General features: G+C 31.3%; 2 pseudogenes; both read right to left on the reverse strand.

Moving 5' to 3' along the window:
- Positions 1-3,929: 3,929 nt before the first annotated feature.
- On the reverse strand, positions 3,930-4,597 carry LOC149530808 (uncharacterized; annotated as a pseudogene).
- Positions 4,598-8,028: 3,431 nt separating this feature from the next.
- LOC149530809 (disease resistance protein At4g27190-like) overlaps positions 8,029-24,076 on the reverse strand; it is a 31,975-nt pseudogene continuing 15,927 nt past the window's right edge.

Below are 24,076 nucleotides of genomic sequence, written 5' to 3' on the forward strand. Positions count from 1 at the left end.
TAACAATATTACACTTTAAACTAATTAAAAACTAAATACTAACACCACCTACTAAAATATAACTTAATAATAATAAAACTTATAAACAAACTAACTAACATTACTCAAATAATCATAACTCTAACCTTAACTAATTTGAAACAAACAAAACTATAATAAAAAGGTCAATTAATAATAAAGTAACCTACTCTACACTGACTACCCCCCCCCCACTTGGCCACTAGCCAAGTTGACTTGGCCTTCCCAAGGTAGGCGCTCCCCAAGGGTTGGGTGCGCTGCCCGAGCTCACTGACCCTGCGTCAGTGGTACCCCCATCAGGTCATGGTGAGGGTTGAGCCAGGGCCACCCCAAAGAATACGCAAGCCCAAATTTTTAAACAAAACAGTATGCCATGTTAAAAATCAATGTGAATCATCAGCAACAATGAGCGCTCTAGAAATAAGGAAAAAGGTGGATGTGACATGGGGACAGGGTGACGTCACCCCCACCCATGTACATTGCTGACCTTGCTTGCATAAGATACGCCTAGATTTATGGGTGTATAATTATGTTTTAAAGTTTATTTGGTAGGATAGGATATTTGCTTGCTTAGTATATTAAATAATTTGTTTGATTGATTATCTTTTTTTTTTTGTTTATTTACCTATAAAATAATTTGTTCATATTAATCAATCAGCATAAATTGGAGAATCTTTTAAAGATTCTTTGTTACCAAATGAGAGAATTAAATGTGGTTTCCATACAAAAACCAGAGAGTTTTTACTCCTGGGAGTGCATATATTTATTTTTTAAAGCAAAATTTTAACAAGGCATGGTCATGTTATTTTATGCATTTCATTTATGTTACTAAGGATTTAATCAAATCTATTATTAACATTTTTCCTTTATACAAGCATGCCAATGCAAGGGAGTACATTAGGTATAGTCTCTCAGTCTCTTATTTAAACATGTATGTTTTATATTAATTCTTCAAGGACATGGTATGAGTTCTAAATTCTTATTATTATTATTATTATTGATTTCAAGAATACAACCTCTCAGTCCAATTGACCATAATTGAAGAACTTAGGAGGTGAATGATACTATACACATAATTGAAAAGGTGGTGGATTATTCTAATTCAAATTTGATTATAAGCACCATGAAATTTATCAAGAAATGAAATATCTTTGATTTCGTAATATAGGGTTTGCTCTTGATTTGATCTCATCATAATACTTATGCATCATATTTGAAAAATTTCATTCTATCAATTTGTTCTTCCTAACAATTTAAAAACTTGAAATATCACAATTCATGACATTATCCGTTATTCTATTTTTCTTTTATGTGCAACCATATTAAATTTAATACACAATTAAATCACATGATAACCAAATATGCTCAACACCAATTTTATTGGCAAACCTTATTCAAAGGCTCAGCCGGGAAAGAATCAGGAAGAAAATCCAGCTTTGTTGCCATTTATAATAAGGTTTAAAATACAATTTACAATAGGATCTCAATCCCAAATTTCAACAATTAAATCAAAATTTTTTTCCTCATGATCAAAATCAAGGAATTTGTAATGTTTTCTGAATCTCATTTGAAGAACCATGGAGGAAACCAATATCTGATCGGGTGACAACCAAGCAGAACCAAAAGAATATCAAACATGCATAATTATACATGGCTTACAAAATAGGATTCACAATGAATCAAGATTAGAGAAAGGTGGATTCTTCCAATAGGAGAAGTCAAGCACAACACCAATTCAGATGCCCAATCGGGGCTAATAACTAATAACTTTTGTTCTTCCATTTACACATGCCATATTCATACCAGGTTTGTGCTGACGGGTAGGGGCCCATAACACCCTACCCTTTATCCCTCTTCTCATCCTGAGAAGAGACTCTACACTGGTTGGAGTCCAACTAAACAGACCTTTCCCAAAATTGGTCACTTCTGCCCTCTTCAAGGATGAGTAATACCAAAACACCCATGCAAGGAAAACTCAAAATTGCAAACATAAACAAGAAAGGAAAACAACCAAAATGACATGGTTTACAAATCTTCCCAACATACCCACAACCATACAACAGTGAAACAACAACAAGGTAACATGAACATGAAACAAAACATAAAAACTGAATAAGGGAGATGAGAATTCCCTACCTTCACAAAGAGGTAATGGAAATGAACAAGTTTGAGTAGAGTATCCCTTTGCTTCCTTCAACCTTCAAGAATTCCTCTCTAAATGTAGAGATTGGGTAACAACCAACTAGTCTAAGGAAGGCCTCTAAATAAGCCTCCAACTCAACCACCCAAAAGGAGCAATAACTATCTCCACCTACTAACAAATCTAGAAACTCCTAACTCAACCTACACCATGGTTAAACCCTAAGTGGAGATGAGGTGAGGTAACTCAAGATAACCATGGTCAATTTTTGCACAAAGGCAAAATGGGACTTTTTGAGTGACCTCAAAAGTCAAAAAAGGGGCTTAGGGGTTGGAAAAGACCCCTAACCCATATCCATACCCTTTAGTTAGAATAATAACATGATTAAAAGCCTTTGGAAAGAGGTTTAGAGTCAAATAAAATCTAGGAATAAAATAGGTCCAACTCACTACTCTAAATTGCAAATAAGCACTAATCTGGATTAAGGGATGACTAATCTTGATTAAGAACCTAATAGTAACTGACACTAACTTAAACCAACTTGGTCCAAAGATTAAACAATTAACCCTAAACAGCACACCGAAGCACATAAACATTTTACGAGTGTCAAGCGACACTGAAAGAACATAATTACGAACATTAACATTCACTAAACAAGGAAGATGCATACATACATCTCACAATACAAATATGTGAACTACGAACAACAAGGTTTGTTCAAATTTAGCACATAGAGATCAATTCTGTTCCCCGTAGGGTTTCTCGGCTTAAATATCTGCACACTCATTGCACACATCAGTAGTTCTGTAAAATCACATGTACATAAATGTATATGTATCAAAAATTTACATAAATTAAAACATACATCAATAAAGGTTTCTTCATCCTACATAATTCTTAACCATTTAAAATACCTTAAATAAAAATCTCAATCCTACATTTACTGATTTCATCAACATACATATATATGAACATTAAATGACAATTATAAAATATATCTGAAGTAACATCACACAACATGAAATAATAAAGTATGTTCTAAGCATCAGATAATGTCTCAACATCTCGAGTCGTGAATAACAAAATAAGGGTAATGTATCACTATGTTACGATGGGTCGGGGCGAGGCCTCACAGTATGTCTAGATTACCCTTAAGGAACTTCTCTTCTCATCTACCCCTTTGTGTGTACTTATGTGGTCATTCAAAGAAATATAATGCATTTGTTCATATGAGGTGATTAGGAAAGGAAGGGTAAGTTTATGTATTTCCAAAATTACATAAAAAAATATGCTATGATCATAGTGCAAATGCATACATATAATAATAAACTATAGGCTGGACCGTAAGTAAGAAAAATTAAAAACTGAGCAAATCCAATTGACATAGAAAGGGTTAAAAAATAGAATCAATTTATTCCTCTAATCTATAATTTATCTAGTGCAAGAATTAGAAAGAAATCAAAATAAATAAATGAAAAAATAGAAAGGGTAAAAAATAATCTATAATTTATCTGGTGAAAGAATTAGAAAGAAATTAAAATAAATAAATGAAAAAAATAGAAAACATTGGAAAATAATTCTAAATAGCCAGAAATAAATTTTAACAATGGGGCTGACAATTTTTTGATAAAAATTTGTAAAATCCAGAAGCAAAGCTCCCACATATAAGCCTATCGACTTAAAAATAGGCAACATTTTGGATAAGCTAGATCTTTTACTCTAGATAGCATTTGCTAAAATAATTTTTTTTGGTCTATCCCAATGACATGTATTAGTCAAATATGACATACAAAGTCTTTTAAAAGAAGTAAATGAGCTCATATGACCAAAACTCTTGAAAGAGCCAATGTTCTATTTTCATAAGAATTGTTTGGATGCATTTCACAAATGCTATGGTGTCTACTAAAGATAATATGAGAATTCACACCTTTGTGCTTCTCAAGAGATTATTTTCTTGGATTTTTTTGAGAGTTGTTGAGAAACCATACACTCTTATTTTATCTAGGTTCCTCAAATTCCAATAATTCTCTAGAAACATTTGTAATGCCTCACACAACACCAATGAGATATTTTAAGTGAAGGCATGAATTCTTCCTCTAATGTTGGAAACTCCTTTAGGTTGTCTAGGAAAACTAATGTAAATGTTTTTAGCATGGTAAATGCTCCACTCTTACCAAATTCCTCAAGAAATTTCTCTTTGTTGGTGTAGCAAACAATATCTAGCTCCTTAAGCCTTACAAGTTTGTGCAAGTCTGGTAATTGTTTCAACATGAAACATTTCATCAATTTGATATAGATGAGATGATGAAATGCACATAAGGTATGTTATATTTTGATTAATTGAGGATATGTCAACCATAGTTTCCTTAATCTTGACATGTAAGTTAAGTCATGAGGTAGAATTTCCATCTTTCTAAGATCCAAATCTAGATGTTCCATCTACATCATTGTAAGGATCATGTCCTACTAAAATTTGCCACATCATCTAATTTCAAAAAATGTAGAAGAGAACCAATCAAAACAGTGTGAAAAAGTAAAACTATTTAACCAGTAACAATTAGTTTACTCACATAACAAAACATTAAGATGCTAATAAACCATTACACATCTTTAACATGGTTTAAAATATGATGTTCAGAATTACATCAATAATGGTGATAACTAACCACATTTCATGCTTATGATGGAAACATAATACCATAGTTGTTGATCCAACTCGTATCAATTTTTAATGCATTTCTTTACATCAGTTTCTAGCTTTACATAATTCTCAAGTTACAATTACATATATTAATACATCTCAATGATGAACAATACAAATTCAATTCAGATAACCTTCCTGTTGTGTTCTTCAGCATATCCTATCTCCAAAGTTGTAGGACGTCATCCACCTACTATCTGAGATGGGAGTGTGGCCCAGGTGCTTTAGCCTCACCAACCACAAAGTGAAATACTCCCATAGAATTCTTCCTGACATAAAGAATACCCCAACCCTGGCATGAGAAGCCTAGCTTCTCGAAACAAGATAGACAGGATGGATCCGATGTGACCGTGAAACACACTACATTGAAACCATGTGCCTAGTAGTCTAATCAAAAAATGTAGCAAGGAATAAAAATAAACTACACATCTATACATATGTAGTAAAACCAAATAAGCATAGCCACATACACACATATGCATTATCTGGAAAAAAATGGCTTGACCAAGCACTTTATAAAGCTAGATTTATCGATAGAAGAAACAAGAACAACATATAACGATTCTACAGAACTAGTATCTATAGAGAAACTAAATGTGATGTATCCATATATCTTTCCCATAATTGCTACATTACACCTAGCCATGAAGGAAAATAAACATCTCTATATGCTGACCACAATAGGATGTTCCAACTAGTCTGATTTCATTTAAAGATAGCATTTTTTTAGTATCCCTTTCATAGGGTATAGCAAGACATATCATGTTGTTTGAATAGTTTTACAACTGATTTAACACATATATGAGTGTTCCTTCTCTGCGGGAAAACACTTAATTGCTGATTTCAACAAGGGGTTTAATCAAAAACTGATATACATCTGAGAAGATAAACACATGAAATTTTTGCATCAATAGACAAAGTAGCCATTTGTTCTTCTGTGGTTCATTCAACACCTTAATCACTGGATTGAAAACATCCTAAAATGATTTGAGTACACACCCAAAATTTTGGAATGATAGCAATAGTAATAATATGAATGCTGAAATGGAAGTAGTAGATCAACAAAAACCTAAAAACAAGTATATTTTTCTATGGTTCAGCCAATCATGATAAAATTTAAAACTAATGAAGAACTCATAAGAATTCCTCTTTTGTAGGGTAAAACCAAACATTTCCATGCTATATTTAGGCTTAAAACATCTAACAATAATGTATTCATGTTCAATGTAAGAATAAGGAAAGAAAAGCACCAAAATCTACTTAACCTTAGGTACACCATAATTCACTGGTGAAATCATAACACTACAACAGTAAATTTGAAATTGAATTTGTTTAGGAACATCTTTAGTTTGCCAAAATTTAATCTTACTACTAGTTACTATTCATAACTCAAACATTAACAGAACTCTCATTTAGTCACATGCCACATCATATTTTTTTTACTCTAAGCTTTTATGCATTAAAGAAGAGTTTGTAATGGTAGAAAGTTCAAGTGTTTGGATAAGTTTAATTCATGTTACATCACACACAATTTTGTTTTTATTTGGCTAAGTAGAAAGAAGGTGATAATACTCTATCATATAGCTCAAATAGTTGTTGAGTAACCCCCAATCAACATACTGGAGTGGTCTGAAATTAAGATGGGTTTTGAACTTGCAACTTCCCCTCTCTAATTCATTGTTCTCCCCAACATGAAAATTATTACTTATCCAAATTTCATGACCATGAAGAAATAGAATGGAATACTTTAGAGTGATAGTCATGTTTACACATTTATTGAAATGAATGAAGAAAATGTGACAAAAAGATGTAGTCTAATAGTACCGCTGGCAACTAATATTATGAGTTATCCTCTAGGGTTTTTTTGTGTATGAAACTCATAACCAAGACTTCAACCAACATGACCCTAGCAACATTGTGACAGTTCCAAAAGATATAACAAATTTATACATGGTTAGGGTTCGCAGACAAAACACTCCTATGTAATTCGTACACCATTCCAAATTCAGGCCTTAAATTGTCTAAGTCTATTAACTCCATTATCAATATTTTATTGTTACTAAGAACAAAAAAACTATGAGTGCATGTGAGTTCAATACATGGCACGAAACCTTGACAATTTTTTTTTGTTTTATAAATACACTCCTAAAGTTGTAATGAACCACAACAAGATTTAATGGCCACAATGATGTAAAACAACATACATTTCCATTCATCGCACTCAATCCAATATACAATGATATGTTGAAACAAAAGGGAAAACCACACATTGTAATTTTAAAACACAGAATAACATATGGGAATTGCACATAACAAATTTAGAACACAGAATAAAAGACAGGAACTTGAAGTCCACTGTTACCTTGACCTTGTCACCTTGCTTTCCTGGTCGTTCCTCTCTTCCAGTCCTTGTGTGTCACCATTCCTCTAAAAACCCTTGTTTTGTAACTTCTAATCCTTGTAACTGACCTAATATTTTGTAGCTTCCCTATTGAAAAGTATGTTTTTATTTTTGTGTGGTTTTTCGTATTGAAAGAAATAACATTATTTTAAAATAATTTTTTATTAATTGGATTTTTTTTAAAGAAATCAATGTTTTAATAAAAACACACACATAGATAAAAGAACATTATATTTCTAAAATCCTTATCAAATCCAATTAAAAATTTTATATATGTATATATTAAAATCAACAATAAAACTCTTCCATTAGTAAGTCATTTATAGTCATGTTCTATCTAGCATCTTAAATATACCATCTATAATTCAAATGAATTATCTAATTCATTTCAATCTTTCAAGGTTAACTCTAGATTTTAACAAACAACAACATAAATTTCTAGGTGATGTGTGTGGGTGGCAATATAGTATCTGATGCATCCCCTTCCAAGAGGCTAGCCCTCTCTACCTCAACCGCACTCTCGTAATGATGAACCCTACATCCACGTAGACACTCGCAACCAAAAATGAGTTAGTATCCATAAAAATCAATATATTACATCTTTAATTATATCATCATTAAGAACTAAAAATATTGGCATAATCACATTATTAAATCATGACAATTAAAAAGTTTCAATGACCTCATCATCATAACATATATCTCATGTATTCCCATCAAATAACTCATTCATTTATCTTAAATTACGATTAATCCAATTTGACCAAGTCAACATTTTCCACATAAGCAAGAAAAGAAAATGATCCTAGGATGTGACATCATGCTTATCAGTGTTGCTTCTTAAATTATTTCTCCATTATTACTAAGATGAAACCATGTGATTTATTTTAGAACACCTAAATCATTGGTTGATAGTGAATCTCTTCTTCTCTTATTTTGCTCACTCTCTACCCATACATTTGGAGAACTCTTGTGTTTCAATAGCTCCATAGACTTAAGCTGTGATATTCCACAGTGCAAGGAGTGCAATATTTTATGAAAACTAAAATCCATTACTCTTACAGAACTCATCTTATGAATATTGAATGACAGTTCCCTTATATAACATCTATAAAGATGCAACATTTGATGGTTTTTAAGTGTGGTGATAGAGTTGGGTTATCTTGTCATTGGTATAAGAGATAAATTTAGGTATACCAAATGTTTTAAACATCCAATTTTTTTTTCCAAGGCCATAATGCATGTATTTGACAAATTCAAAACCCTTAGAAAGGTCATACTCCAACCACTTATTTTGGGATTTCTTTCAAATCAGTATTTCCAAAAAGTAGCAATGAGTGGATATGTGGGTCTCTAGAGGTATTTTGGGAATAAATCTTAGCTTCTTGTCCATCAATAAAATTCTAACACACTCTAAATACTCATTGGCTAGGAACTCTTCTAACTACGATGCCTATGCCCATGGTCATTTCTTCCTTAATGGTTGAGGGCAATTTTCCATTGAGGGCACTTTTACTATTTCTCGAACTCACTATAATTGCACTTGATGTATTGGAGTTTTAAACAAGAGTAATAGTCGCACCCAAACCCAACTCTACACCTCTTTCCTAAACATCATCTAAAAAAAGGCAAATTTGTGTTGTGTCATTTTCTTATCTAACCAATATTTAATATCATCTTCAGCTAACATTTGGTCAAAAACATCATTTTTTAAGGCTATTTGGCTATCGAGATAATTCTAAGGTCTTTTAATGATGGACTCTGTGAAATAATAAACTAGTTGAATAAGTAACTAGGAAATATAATTTGTAATTGATGTCTATCTTAGAATAATCTCCTCAAGTTTTTCTAAGGCTTTGTGTAGTCCCACATTAATAATAAGGGTCTGTTTGGCTACGAGAATATAAATATGGGAATAGGAATGCTAATTCTGGAATACTTATTCTTTATTACAAAATTGGGGTACATATTCCTATTCTTGTTTTGTTCAGCTAGATTTTGATGGCGAATTCACAGACCTAAAATTTTATATTTGCTAAAATAAATAAAACTAGAATAGGAATATGTTTACAAGGAAAGCACCTCTTTTCAGCACACAAAAGGGAATTCTGACTTGTATGTCACATTTCCCAATCAAGAATCCCTTGGTAAATGGACAACCTATCAACTAATAAATTTTGGAAAAGACAATAGATATATTTGATCATCTCATTTGTCTTGCATTGAAATAACACATTTTCTATAGTTAGATGCTAAATTTAGGTAATCTCTTTTATATACCTATATACATGAGTGAATAGCCTTGTTTTACAAATTTAAATATTATAAAAGTTAATATGATAAAATACTATATTGATGCATGTTAGAATAAATATTTAGAAACCAAAAAATATGCATTTTGGTCCCAAATGTAAAAACCAATCAAGGTCAAGTAAAACAATTTTAAAAGTTTTAGAAATTAGGAATTTCACATATTAACATTACAAAAATCAGAAAAATATATTTACATTTAATTGATTGAGATAGAAAAGATTAATCACTAATTACAATAATGTTAATATTAGCCTACCACAAATACAATAAGATTTTTAGAAGTACAAATAATATTTAAAAGTAATACATAGATTTGTGTATGTAAAAATAACATTTATAAGATTAATAATATTAATACTTTAATAATTAGTAATAATAATAATTAATTATTATATAAATTTTTGTTATGATTAACATTTTAATTATAATAACTATAATCAATAATTATTTAGTTAATTTTTGAATGAGTATAAATTAGAAAAATAAAAGTCTATGAGTGCTTTAATCAAATTTCAAGCAATAGTTTACAAATTATAACTATTAAATAAGATTATTACAATTAATTAATTATTATTGTAAAAATACTATAATTATCCTGTAGTAAACTTCAAATAAACTATAATAATTTGATATTTTTGTTATTATTTTTGGATCGATAAAAGGCATTTGCCTACATTTTATTTAAATTATTGCAATCTTTACATAATGGTTTATTGTACTCATTCATAGTGCAGGCACCAAGGGGAAAAGAATGAGGAAGGAAAAATTCAATCTTGCCTAGGACTTATTGATATATATATATTTGACCCTTATTACCAAGGGGACCTTAAGAAGACATTCCTTCCCTTATGCATTGCAATTTTCTTATAAAACAACTTTCACCTTCAGAGAATTATATAATTTTAACACATTATTTTTGCATATTAATTATATACTTCTTATAGTGGCAGAATCTTCTTAGTATCAAAAAGTTGTTGTTATCATGGAGTGTGGTTTGATATGTTATGACTAGCTATCTTGAACCTACAAAACTAACTTCTAGCTAAGATCAATCATTAGAGAACTCATGATATAAAGAATTTATGTGAATATAAAATTAGGTAGAAATGGTGCTAAATTGTATTCTCAATACATTAACACTACAAGTTTATAAATTATGTATTTGTTAAAAAGAATTTTTCTTTAGTTATCCTTATAACTTTATCTATAATGTTTCCAATGCATTTAATATGAATTTAGTTCCAAATGTTCCCTTTATGGTTAATATTTTTGCAAACATTATAGCACTCAATCATACTTCTTGATTGTTACTGATTTCTATATCAATAAGGTATTAATCAATACATGTAAGGGAAAATTTACTCTAATACAAGATTAGTGTCCTTCATTAGATCATTCATGGTTCATATATTAATCTATCTTTATCTTTAGGTTACTAGTATCAATGGGCTTACATTACAATTCTTTGGGTCTTGATTGCATCTTCAAAATAAAAATACCATTGCGTGATAGAATGTTAGTTTATTGGTTAATGACCAATGTTCACAAATCCATGTCCTATATTAACTTAGATTCCATCAATTACCAAAAGTAAAATTAGTGGAATACCAAAGTTGTGTTTACCCGTTCAAATACCTTAATAATGGGACTAGATCCTCCATACACTACTTCATTGGGCTGGCATTTTGAAATATTTGACATTGGGGTAGACCTCCTCTAATTACTAGGTTGTTGGTTCCTTGGTTGGCTAATTAATCAGCCTATTTATTACCTTCCCTAAATGTGCACTTAAATTCAATTTCTAAAAAGTGATTTGTGATTTGTTTACTATGCTCTAATGTTGATATTAATTTCCAATTTGGGGTATATCTTCTTCTTACTGCATTGATGATTATTTGAGAGTCTCCTTCCACTGTTAATTTTTTGATGTCAAGTTCCTTACTTAGTTGTAATCCTTCTAAGAGTGTTTCTATCTCTGACATATTGTTGGTGGTATCATTTATAGGATTTGAAAGCTTGGCTACAAGCTAACTTTTACTATTATGCATTATGCAACCAATGCCTGCAACTCTTGGGTTGCCTCTCAATGCCCCATCAAAGTTCATTTTATAGTAGCTTTCTTTCACGGGTTCCCATTTCCAATCTTGTCTCTCTTCTTTGCTAATATTTGTCCCTTTTCCATATTATGGGGGGATTGTTATACCTATCCAATTCCTACGGATTATGCCATCCTATATCAATAATGTTTCTTTAGCATGATTGGTATTTCTCAATCTATTGTTAAAAGTTTCCAATATGCTTGCTTCAATTGTATTCCCAAGGGATTCTGCTGATATCATTTTGTCTTGGAATACCCTTCTATTCCTTTCTTTCCATAATTACCATAATATAATTGAAGGGGAAATTATCCATATGTGTTTATATAAACTATTTACCAACCTAGTTGTCCATTATTATAAGAAGTATTATAAATTGCTAGAGAATATTGAAGACCAATTCAATTTGTGACAATTTTTTTTCCTAACAAGAGAATGCGTAGGGGCAATTAAGTAGAATGTGATCAACCATCTATACGTCTTGATTATAAAGAGCACAAATATATCATTTTACTAAACCATTCTATCATTAAAATACATTTTTACATAGTTTCCCTTATTATATTTCAAATTTTCAAAATTTTGCATTTGTGGTGATAATAAGAAGTCCATATTTTGTTCTTAATTTTTTTTGTTATTTCTTTATTTTTTTTATGTATTTGTGGTATTAAGGGAGCACCCTTCATCAAGTGGTATCAAAGTAGGAGTTCCTAAGTGTGCAAAGAGATTGCCAACTGTTAGGCAGTTACATTAGCAGAATGGTTTGGGATGAGCATGTATATAGATCATCGATTGTGAGGCAGTTTGCACTAGGGTTTTAATAGAAGTGAAAAATAAATAAATGCCTCCTCAAAGAGAGCGTGGTGGGAGAGAGGTAGCTATTACACCTAAGGGTTTTAGAGCCCTCTCAAGCCAAATACAAGCTTTGGTAGAAGGAATGCATAGAGGACAAATCTTGTTGTAAGAGATGAAAGAGAGGATGAAGGTGAAGAAGAAGAAAAACTTGAAGAAGAGGTAGTCTCAAACCCTAAAGAAAAAATACTTTTCAAGGCCATCTCCAAGATTGGAAAAGACCTAAGTTTGAGGTTCCCACATTTTTGGGATATCTTAATCCAGAGGATTTGAGAGCAGTACTTTGAGTATTAAGATATTGAGAATCATGATGGGGTCATTTTTGTGAAGGTGAAATTGAAGGGACATGCAAAGATCTGGTGGCAGGATATTCAATTGAATGAAAAAATCACTAGATATGATCAAATGATAGCTAAATTGAAGAAAAAATTCATTCCTCTGGATTATGAGCTTGATATGCTAAATAAAATGCAAGGGTTGAAGAAAATAGGAAGATTTGTTCAAGAGTATACTGAGTTCTTGAAGCTAATAAAGACAAAGTCGCTTGTTATCTTAATAGGTTAAGGCAAAGAATTTAGGAGGAGATGAGTTTGGTTTGAATAAACAATATAGAATGGACATACCACTTTTCCCCAAGAGTGGAGGACGATCTAAATAAGAAGTTTGATAACAAGAATAGTGGAAGAGGTTGCAGTGGAAGATCAGGCAGGTGGTCTTATGGAGGCCAGAATGATGATCAAAAGAATAAGGATGAAGAAAGAAGTGTATATGAGAAATATGTTAGCAAGAAATACTAATCTATTAAAAAAACAAAAGCATTAACTAGCATAAAAATCATAACATATATGAGAGACAAAGTGAAACCCTCAAATGAGAATATGAGCCATAGAATGGCTCTCCCAATGAGGATGGTCACTTGATTTAGGGATGAGTCTAAGTAAAGGATTGGTATGTATGCTCAAGCTTCAAATTTGCTTCAATGGAGGATTTGGATTTGGGTGTGGATGATGGCTTTGTTGTAAAACTTGGTCTTAAAATGGCATTATAAATTTAGCTCAAAGGTTGTGATGAAATGGCTTGGGAGGGGATTCAATTTATAGGCTAAGGGCTTGAGGGATGGAGGGTTAAGATGCAAGGAGAGATGAAAGCTTAAGGAGGGCTAGGATGCACTCAAAGGGGAGCACATGGATTGTGCTTGTTTAGCACCAACTAGGGAGTGACACATGTCACAAGGTGAGTGGATGGAGGCAAGGGGATGGATGATTCAACAAAGGAGGCTCAAGGGATAATATCTTCATAAAGACCCTTCATAATGGCTTGTAAGAGAAATGAATGGGCTTGTAAGAGTCTTTATGGCTTGGTGGTTGGGATATTTTTGAGGGAGTTGAGATTGTTGACTTTGCTTGGCTTAGGAAAGTCTTAAGCTTACTTAGGGAATGTGACAAGGTTAGGGGGGGGATTAGAGGTGATTTAGGATTAGACTAAGCTTTTTAGAGATTTGCAAGTGGATGGCATTCATGAGGGTGGGTGAGTTAGTGGCTAAGATAGGTTAGTATGGGTGGATGGGGTGGATTAGGCTAAAAAGGGGGTTTTAGGATAGTTTAGGGGTTATTAGATTTGAGGGCTTTATTTATCAAATAGATTTATTTAATAAATGAGGATTTTGGAATTAGATAGAAGAATAGGATTAATTGATAAATAATAGGTTATTTGATTTATCAATTAGGACTATAGATGATTAATTAAATTAATCAGCTAGGGGATGGCAAAGGATTAATTAAATAGAAATTTAATTAATAATGCCTTTAGAGATAACTAAATAGGATTACCAAGGTAGAGTAATCAAATTTAGGTGTCTACAAGAAGTAGTAGTCAAAATCAAAGGGGTAACAATTCCAATAATTTCCATGATTAGAATAATAGAGATCAAAGAGGAAGAGGTAGAGGCCAAGGATTTGGAAGAGGAGGTTTCCATGGAAAATGTTCTCATTGCAAAGAAGAAGGGAAAAAAGCATTTGAATGTTCCCAGCACCAAGGAAGGACATATTGGAGAATAGAAGGCTAAGTTAGATTTGCACATATTGACAAAGATGCCAAATCATCCCATTCTGAAGATGTTGAAAGAGGAGTAGTCCTAGTTAAGAGAAGAGTCTTGTTGAGTCATGAGAATGAATTTGATCAAATGAGGAGTTTATATTTCACAAGGTAAAAATGTAAAGATAAGAGTTGTGATGTGATTAGTGATGGTGGAAGAACTGACAATTTGGTATTAGAAAAGATGGTCATGAAGTTAAATCTCAAGAGGTAGAAACACCTACATCCATACAATATTGCATGGGTGCAAGATGATCACAAGGTCATGGTCAATGAGAAGTGCCTAGTGAAGTTCAAGATTGGAAGTTACCAAGATGAGGTGCTTTGTGATATCATACCTATAGATATATGTCATATGTTGTTGGCTAGGACATGATAGTTTGAAAGGCATAGTATACATGAAGGGCGAACAAATACTTACACTCTGATAAACGATGGAGTAAAACATAAGTTGAAGCTATTGAAGGAGAAATAAGAAAAGGTATGTAGTACTACCAGAATATGTTTTGTTGATGGAAAGTATTTTCTCAAATGTATCAAGCATGAGCATATGTGTGTTGCTGTAATCCCAAAAGATGGTAAAGAAGAAGTAGAGGAGGTACTTGCAAAAGTTGCAAATTTATTGGGAGAGTTTCTTGATATTGTGTTAGATAATATACTTGATGGACTACCCCCACTAAGGAAGATTAGCCACCATATGGACTTGATTATAGGAACCAGTTTTCCAAACAAGGCAATACATAGAATGACACCAGCAAAAAGTGAGGAGTTGAATAGATAAGTACATGAGTCCATGTGTTGCAGCAACAATATTAGCACCAAAGAAGAATAGAGAATGGAGGATGTGCATAGATTTATGGGATATCAATAAGATCACAATCAAGTACATATTTTGATTGCCAAGGATGGGTGATATTATGGACTATTTGAGTGGAGTTGCATATTTCACAAAGATAGATCTGAAGAGTGGGTACCATTAGATTCACATCAAAGAAGGAGATGAGTGGAAGACTGTATGAGTGGTTAGTCATGCCTTTTGTGTTAACCAATGCACCAAGCACTTTCATGAGGCTCATGAATGAGGTACTGAAGGAGTTTCTAGGTAAGTTTGTCACTATTTACCTAAATGATATATTGATCTTTAGTAAGACATTGGAGGAGCATTCGATGCACATTTGTAAGGTATTTGATAAGTTTAGGGAAGAAAATCTACTGATAAACCTAAATAAGTGTACTTTCATAAAGGAGTTGGTGTACTTGGGATTTATAGTTTCAAAAAAAGGTCTAAAAATTGACCTTGAGAAAATGAAGGCCATCCTTGAATGGCCTACTCTAGGGAGTGTGGCTGAGGTAAGACCTTTCCATGGATTGGCTAGTATTTATAGATAGTTTATTAGGGGTTTTAGTAGTTGAATAGGTGAAAATGGAGCTTCAAAAATGCATCCAACATTCCCACTATTAATTTGTATTTTGAGTTGAAGTTGAATAAGTAATGGAAATTTGGAAATGCTTGAAATTAGATAAGATAAGATACATTACTTATGATGGAATTAATCTAGAAATACATATATTTTTTGATGTCTATGAACAGTTTTAGAGAACTCTACAACCTACTCTAGACTGGAAATGTTGAGACAAAGAAAACCCAAAGAAATTTTGTCTTTTTGAGGTTAGGTCAAATTTAACCTTGATAGCGGGGCACAATCTTACGCCTTTATTTTTTACCTTGACCTGCACTATTCTGATGTAAATTTTGTTTGTAGATCTTGGAAGTTTGCCAAAAAGGGTACACAGATCTGAACTTCAATTTGTTGTCCTATACTTGAACTTGCAAGAATTTTTTTAAAAAAATTTAGATGAGGGGTTTTCCTTGGTCAAACCCTACTCTCGAATCAGCCTTAATAATGAAATTGAAATAGATAATTCTAGCAAGTAGTAGAAGTAGATCTAACAATGAAACTATGATATTCAATATATTATGCAATTGTATTTGAAATGTAAACAAGTATGTTGATACGGAAGCTTGAACATAACATTAGCAAATGTAAATCAAAATCTCCATGATTATATGCTTGGAATCCACCTTGAGAGAAGAATGCATAGATCTTGAAGATGAAAAAAGGATCTTGAAGGAAGATCACACCAGCATGATGGTTAGATCTAGGGTTTTGAATGATGAATCTTGAATGCTTGAACCAAATCCCTTCAAATGCTTGAATGCTTGAATCCTTGATCTTAAATAAAGAACTTTAATGGAGACAATGACTTGGATGCTTCCTTGAAAATGCTTGATGGAATGCTTGCTTGATCTTGCTTGATTGTGGAAATAATGGATTGTCTGATATCTGCTCTTATTATCTTATGGAGAAAATGAGAGGAGGAGGCTTCCTTATATAGTGATCTAAGGCACAAACTTCTAGAAAGGCCAACATTAGAGAATAAAATCCTAATTAATCTTAACCCTTAGAAATGGACCTAGATTAAATGTAATTTAAGAATTTACCATTTCAGAGACCAAAACAACCAACCTAGAAGTGGGAAAATAATTCTTTTAAAAACCTGACATTTGGAAATCATGGAACCTTGAAATTTGGACCTTGGGTTAGGGTCATGGTTGACCCTGACCTTAAAGGTCAAACTTGACCTTGAGGTCACACATCTTAGGATCTCAGTCCAAAATGCTAAAAAAATTCAGAAAGAAAGTGGAAAAGGGGATGGAAATAGGGGAGAAAAGTAGAACATGGGGGAAATAGCCAGATCCATGCAAAGACCTAATCAAGGTGATTGACATGACCCTAGACCACTTAATTAGAGGTCTAAACATTCTTAACATGGAAGTGCTCCTATTTTAAAATGATACATTAAGCCCCCACTTTAGCAAGAGTATGGATTCAATGCAAACTCTTGGTAAAGGAGAAGAAAGAACAGATCCAAGTGGATTCACAATGAGATAAAATAACACTTAGCTAAGGATACAAGCCCCCAGGCTATGGATTCTAACTAAACATACATGCACAAGGGTGAGAAACAAAAAGAAAATTAAAACAACACAAAAGAAGGGTTAGTACTAAAAAAATCCAAATCAACTAGCACAAGAAACCTTGCTAAGAAATATTTCTCATACTAATATCATTTTTCGATAGCTATCATAAAAGCATATATGATTACATAAGAAAGACAAGAGCAACAATGTAAATAACACAGCTTCATGATCCAACCCTACTAGCATGAAAGCAAAAAGAGAGAAAAAAGGAAGTGAGTACCTCACCCAGTAAGATGCCCAACTTACAGTGAATCAACAAGGGAGGGAGAGCCAAACAGGTAGCCAAACCTGATAGTTCACCCATAAAATGTGCTTACAATTGTAATGCATCTTCTGACAACTTTTGGAATACCCATAGATCCACCTTCTTGTATCACTATGAATATGAAATGCATGTCTTGTAGTGCCTACCCCTAGTTTTCATTTTAATATCATTGTCGAATTCTTTTAGGCTAGTTTATGCTTGATGATTAGTAGCATTATCTTTCAAATTATTAGATATTGTTTCATATTCAATTGATTTTATGATGAGACTACTTGGTACTATTTACATCATGTATGCATGATGAAAATTATTACAGTGATTTTAGTTATTTGATGATGATTAGTTAGATGGATTATTATATGTGTTTTCTTATGGATACTTACCCCATACTACATGTGTATGGTGTGTGTGTATATTTTCTTTATGTATGGCATTTATAATGTGGTTAAGGAAGGAAGTCATAGTCAACTACTAGTTGGGATCTACACAATGCACCACTTCCTGCCATTGCCTATTTAGTTTAGTATATATGTGTTTGTACAAATGTGAATTTTATGCAGATTGTAAGTACCAGGTATCGACCTCCCTAAATTGTCAGGATGAGCATACCCTATCACATTATCTCAATGGTAAGAGAGGGGAGATAAATTCTCAAGTCCAAATCCTAACCTTTAAATCAATTTGTCCTAGAAAATTAGGATAAGTATTTGAGCTGATTACCTTCTGAATGTGTCATATGACATAAATTCGTGATTATAATCCTTTAGTTTGATCTTTTATGTGTTTTTTTATGATGGGTTTTCGTATTTTGTCCTATAGGTCTTTGGTGATTTTTCTATTAATTAAGTCAGATTAAAAGATTCAATTAATGATTTAATTTAATGGAAAATTATTATGATACTTTTTAATATTTAATTATATTTAATTAATTGGGAAATTAATTAAATAAAAGAATTAAATTTAAAAATAAAATTATAAGTTCAATTTTAGAGCATAATAATACTTATTTAATTTAATAATAATATATTTAGGAGATCATTTTTAAATAAATGCTAAATATTATTATTACTTAAGTTAATAAATATTTAATCAATTAACGCTTTAAAAATAAATTAAAGAGTGAAAAAGAAATTAATTTATTAAAGTTTTAAAATTGAATAAAGTATGCATGAGTTTAAAATATAATAAATTAATTTAAAAGATAAAGCAAGTAAATTTAATAAAGATATTTTAATTGCATAAAGTGTGCATGAAAAGATAAAATAAAAAATAATAAAGAGTTAAAGGGTTGTGAGCAAGGAGTCCTCTCAGGTGATCACACAATTAGTGTCCTGAATTTATGAGAGAACTCCTTATCAGCATTTGAGGGTTCATTTTCAAAGGATGAAAGATTTGGGAAGGAATCACAAATTTTGGAGAAGGAATTTTCATAGAGAAGGTTTTGAGAGAAGAAATTTCTCTCACAAATCTTTTGGGTGTTTGCGATTTTAGCATCAGAACTAGGTAGATTCTTGTGCTTTGATCACCCAGTCAATTACGTGATTGAAATATTTTTGTCTTCTTCATGACTATAAATTGTTTGTTTGAACTTCTTTATGAAGGATCTTTCAATATTATACTTTGGATTTACTAGAATGCATGTGAGTTTCTTCTATACACCTAGAGATTAAAATGTCACTAGAACCCCTTTTCAATAGATTTAAAATTGAAAATTATATTAGGAAGGGTTTTGAACATAATAGAAATTTTAGATTATAAATTTGATTGATTGCTCATGGTTTTCCTATAAGATTAAATTAACAATATTGATAAAAAAAAAAAATTTAAAAAAAGAGAGTTAAATGAGTAAGGGGAAACTTGTTTTGTTTTAAAATTTAAAATAATAAATAAATTAATATATGGGTGAGACAAAGGCAAGCCACCACATCCCACCCCCCCCCGCCTTTTATTTCCCACCACTCCATTGGTACACACAACAACAACAGAGTTTCTATGATGGCCGCATGAGCGGCAGGCCGATGAGCCTTTATAAACGTAGGATATTTTTTTTTAATATTTTAAATTTAAATTTTATTAAAGTTTTAAAATATGTTATGTTTAAATTGTAATTTAAATAAAACTTACTTATTAATAATTTTTAAAATGGTTTTTTTATTACTAAATTTTTTATAATTTATTAAATCTTTTTAATTAAAATTTAATTTATTAGTAATTAAATAAATTAATATAGTTTCTTAAATAATTGTTAATTAATTTAATTAAACTAAATATTAATAAAGTTCAACTAATAATAAATATTACCTAATAACATTTAAGTTTATATTATTATTCATTAATGATATTATTTTTAATTAAATGGTAATTAATTAATTTAAAAATAAATAATTATTATTTTAATAATTTAAATAAATAATGACCCTTAGATTATTTGGAATAATTAACTTGTAATCAAATAGGGGTAATTGTGCAATTATTTAAATAGAAGAATGGGTTAATTATAAGCGTGAATTGTGAATCTTATCTACTTGAAACATATATTAAACTAGAAACTGAAACCTTACTGTTAACTCAACAATGTGTTTTCAAAATCAAACCAAACTATGAAATCTACACTATTGTCTATATGTTGTCTATGCTTTGGGTTTGGTTTGACTAGAGTGTTGACCAATTATAGGATGTCTACTAAAGGCTTGAGAATTTTGCATTTGTGATATTATGATGTTTTGATCTCGATTTTTTAAAATCAATCATGGTAATATATCTAGTATGCTCTATGATGAGTTGTATTTATTGTTTGTTATTGCTTTCTAGTGTTCTTGTGTGAAGTTGAGGTGAATGCTATGACATATTTGACTTAACCATTTTGAGTCTTCAATCAATATTTTTGGGATGCTTTCCAATTGTTCATAGAGAATTGATGTGTTATAGTGAATTATCTTTGATGCTTTCTACTCACTTATATAGGATGAGGTAAAAATTTTGATTCTTTGATTTATGCTTTTATTAGCTTAGAGTAGGTTATCTATATGTAATGTTGGGAAGTGGCTTGCAATGGAGACTAAGGCCCTAAGTGGCTACCAAGGTAACCCATTGTAAGTTGTTTAATAAGTAAAAATACTACACTAAATGGGAATAAAATGAGTCTAATAAGAGTCTTTGTATGTTCCCACCCATGCCTCGTGTACTAGTATAGACTAGGATGAGAGTAGAGAGAATGCTCAGTTGCGACCATGCATCGTTAGTATGCCTTGTTAGTACGAAATGATACTAGTGTTGCATAGAGTCACTAGGGGGTCGAGGTCAAGTTAGACTACCATTATAACTCTATCTTTGATTTGTGCGATGACACTTGCCCACTTACATAATATATTCCCTACGTGTCTTTGTGTGCCTCTGGGTCTAGATGTCAATTTATCTTGGAACCTTTGAGTTAGATTACTGTTAGGGTTTCCCTGACTTAGAGTTTATATGTGATTTTGAGATTGATATCCTATTTGGGACTTGAGACTATCTCCTTAGCTCAATGGGAGTGGGCCTTTTTGGGTTACCATGTGGTCGGGTGGTAGTGCTTTTTACTCTTACCATTGAGATCCATCTGTTGATGTCATGGCTAGAGTTCTTTGTCTACATTTCATTTGATTCTATTTTTGTGTATTATGATGGATGGTTATATCTTTATGATGGATGATTTCACTTATGGTATTGTACTTTGTTTCATGGATCAGAAAGGTATGGTGATATCTATTTTTATAAATGTATATTCTTTTAGCCTTTCATAACCTGTGACATGTACAATGGATGATTGAGCATTCCAAATTTTATTGCCAAGTGGCATTCAGAACAAATGTATATTATTTAAGTGGAATGGACTTGTAGTTGCACATTCATCTGGATGTGTTATTTGTTAGACTTAGTATTAATTAAATTTAAATGTGACTCAACGCCTTGGGATCCTTAAGGAACATAATCGATTATGTTTGCTTATGTATGATTGTATGTTATTGCTTCTGCTACTTTATGATTGATGTGTATGTTATTCTTTCTTAAAAAAAGATGTTTGTAAAACTTAGTAGAACTTTAGGTTAATTCTTTGGGTAAAGGCACAAACCTGTGTCACCTTTTATAAAGAAACAGGATATCAGAATGTGACAGTTCAACGTTAATGACAAAAAAATGGTATTTGTGTTTAAAATATGAAGATGATGTAAACTAATGAAATGTGTAGAATTGGATGAATTTTATGCTTATAATTTTTATAAAATTTTTGAATAAGAATTTATTCATTTTATTTTATTTTGAAGTCCCTCTTTTAACTGTAAAAAATATAAGGTGTAGTTCCCATCAAACAAGTATATGCAAATCATCTTTTTTTGTTCAGATTTTAAAATATCTTATAGATGACATGTATAGCTAACTTGAACAAAAAAAGAAATAATTATTTTTGATGTATATTTATTTGGTTATAAGTACTCAAGTTCGACCTTATCAAAATCCAAAATTTTTTTCCTCCTATCAAAATTTCCCTATCAAATCTATACCTTCTTGAAAAAGAATTACATATTTGTGAAGAGGATTCTCTCCTCTAGAGATATTTATATTATTTTTTTAATTTTTTTTATATGACTTACTATTTTTTTTTCCTTTTTTGAGGGAGCATCTTTTGAAATGTTGAAATATTGACTTATAATATTTTGAGATTATAAAATATTATAACTCATCAAAATACTCAAAAATTTATATAATGATGATATTGAATCTGAGATCTATAAAAGGGTATTTTTCGTTTTTGAAAAAAAAAGAGTTTTGATAGAGAAATGAGATTTGACCAAAATAGGTTTTTGTATCATAAATGGTGACACAAATTTGTGCTTTTACCCCTTTTGGATCCATTGGCAAGGTGCTACATTTGGTATCAGAGCCTGAGTTCTACATTGGGAGCTCTGGGTAGTTGTTATCTAGGTGAACAAAAATTGGAATTTAAACTGTTATGTATATCTATTTCAAACTAAAACTTGAACTAGTTGAACTAAAAAAAAAACATAAACTTTTAGTTTTATATTTTCAAACATGAACATTTAGACTTGAAAACTGAAATATACTTAAACCTAAAAATAGACAAAACTGAAAATTGAACTTATACTATTTTGAATACATGTGTCTTTTATGTATGCCTTATAGTAGTATGTTTTATGGTTATTATAGCATCTTGTTATATCAAATATTATTGTTGTTTTTTTTTCATTAGAGTCATATCCCCCCTACAAGAGGAAAGGGTCCAATGGGATCTGCACAGTGAGTTCTTTAGTTTTACTAGTCTTGTAGGCTTCCAGGAGTAAGCCTAATTCTAAGGGGGGTGGATGTAGTGCTTGCCCCTAGTTTGCATTTTATTATCATTGTCAAATTCTTTTAGGCCAGTTTATATGCTTGATGATTAGTAGCATTATCTTTTAGATTATTAGATATTGTTTCATACTTAGTTGATTTTATGATGAGACTACTTGGTACTATTTACATCATGTACGCATGATGATGATTATTACAGTGATTTCAGTTATTTGATGATGATTAGTTAGATGGATTATTATACATATTTTCTTATGGATACGTACCACATATTGCATGTGGATGGTGTGCATGTATATTTTCTTTATGTATGACATTTTTGATGTGGTTAAGGAAGGGAATCGTAGTCACCTACTAGTCAAGATCTACATGATGCACCACTTCCTACCATTGCCTATTTAGTTTAGCATATATGTGTTTGTACATGCATGGATTTTATGTAGATCGTAGGTACTGGTTATCGACTTTCCTGAATTGTCAAGATGAGTGTACCCTATCGCATTATCTCAATGTTGAGAGATGGGAAATAAATTCTTATGCCCAAATCCTAACCTTTAAACCAAATTGTCCTAGAAAATTAGGACAAGTATCTAAGTTGATTACCTTTCAAATGTGTCATATAATGTAAATTTGTGATTATAACCCTTTAGTTTGATCTTGTATGTCGTTTTCTATGATGGGTTTTCATATTTCGTCCTATAGGTCTTTGGTGATTTTTCTATTAATTAAGTTAGATTAAAAGATTAAATTAATGATTTAATTTAATAGAAAATTATTATGATATTTTTAATATTTAATTAATTTTGAAAT

The sequence above is a fragment of the Cupressus sempervirens genome, chromosome 11 (genome assembly GCF_028749045.1).
Source record: "Cupressus sempervirens isolate cs-2001-9-10 chromosome 11, ASM2874904v1, whole genome shotgun sequence".
NCBI lineage: Eukaryota > Viridiplantae > Streptophyta > Pinopsida > Cupressales > Cupressaceae > Cupressus > Cupressus sempervirens.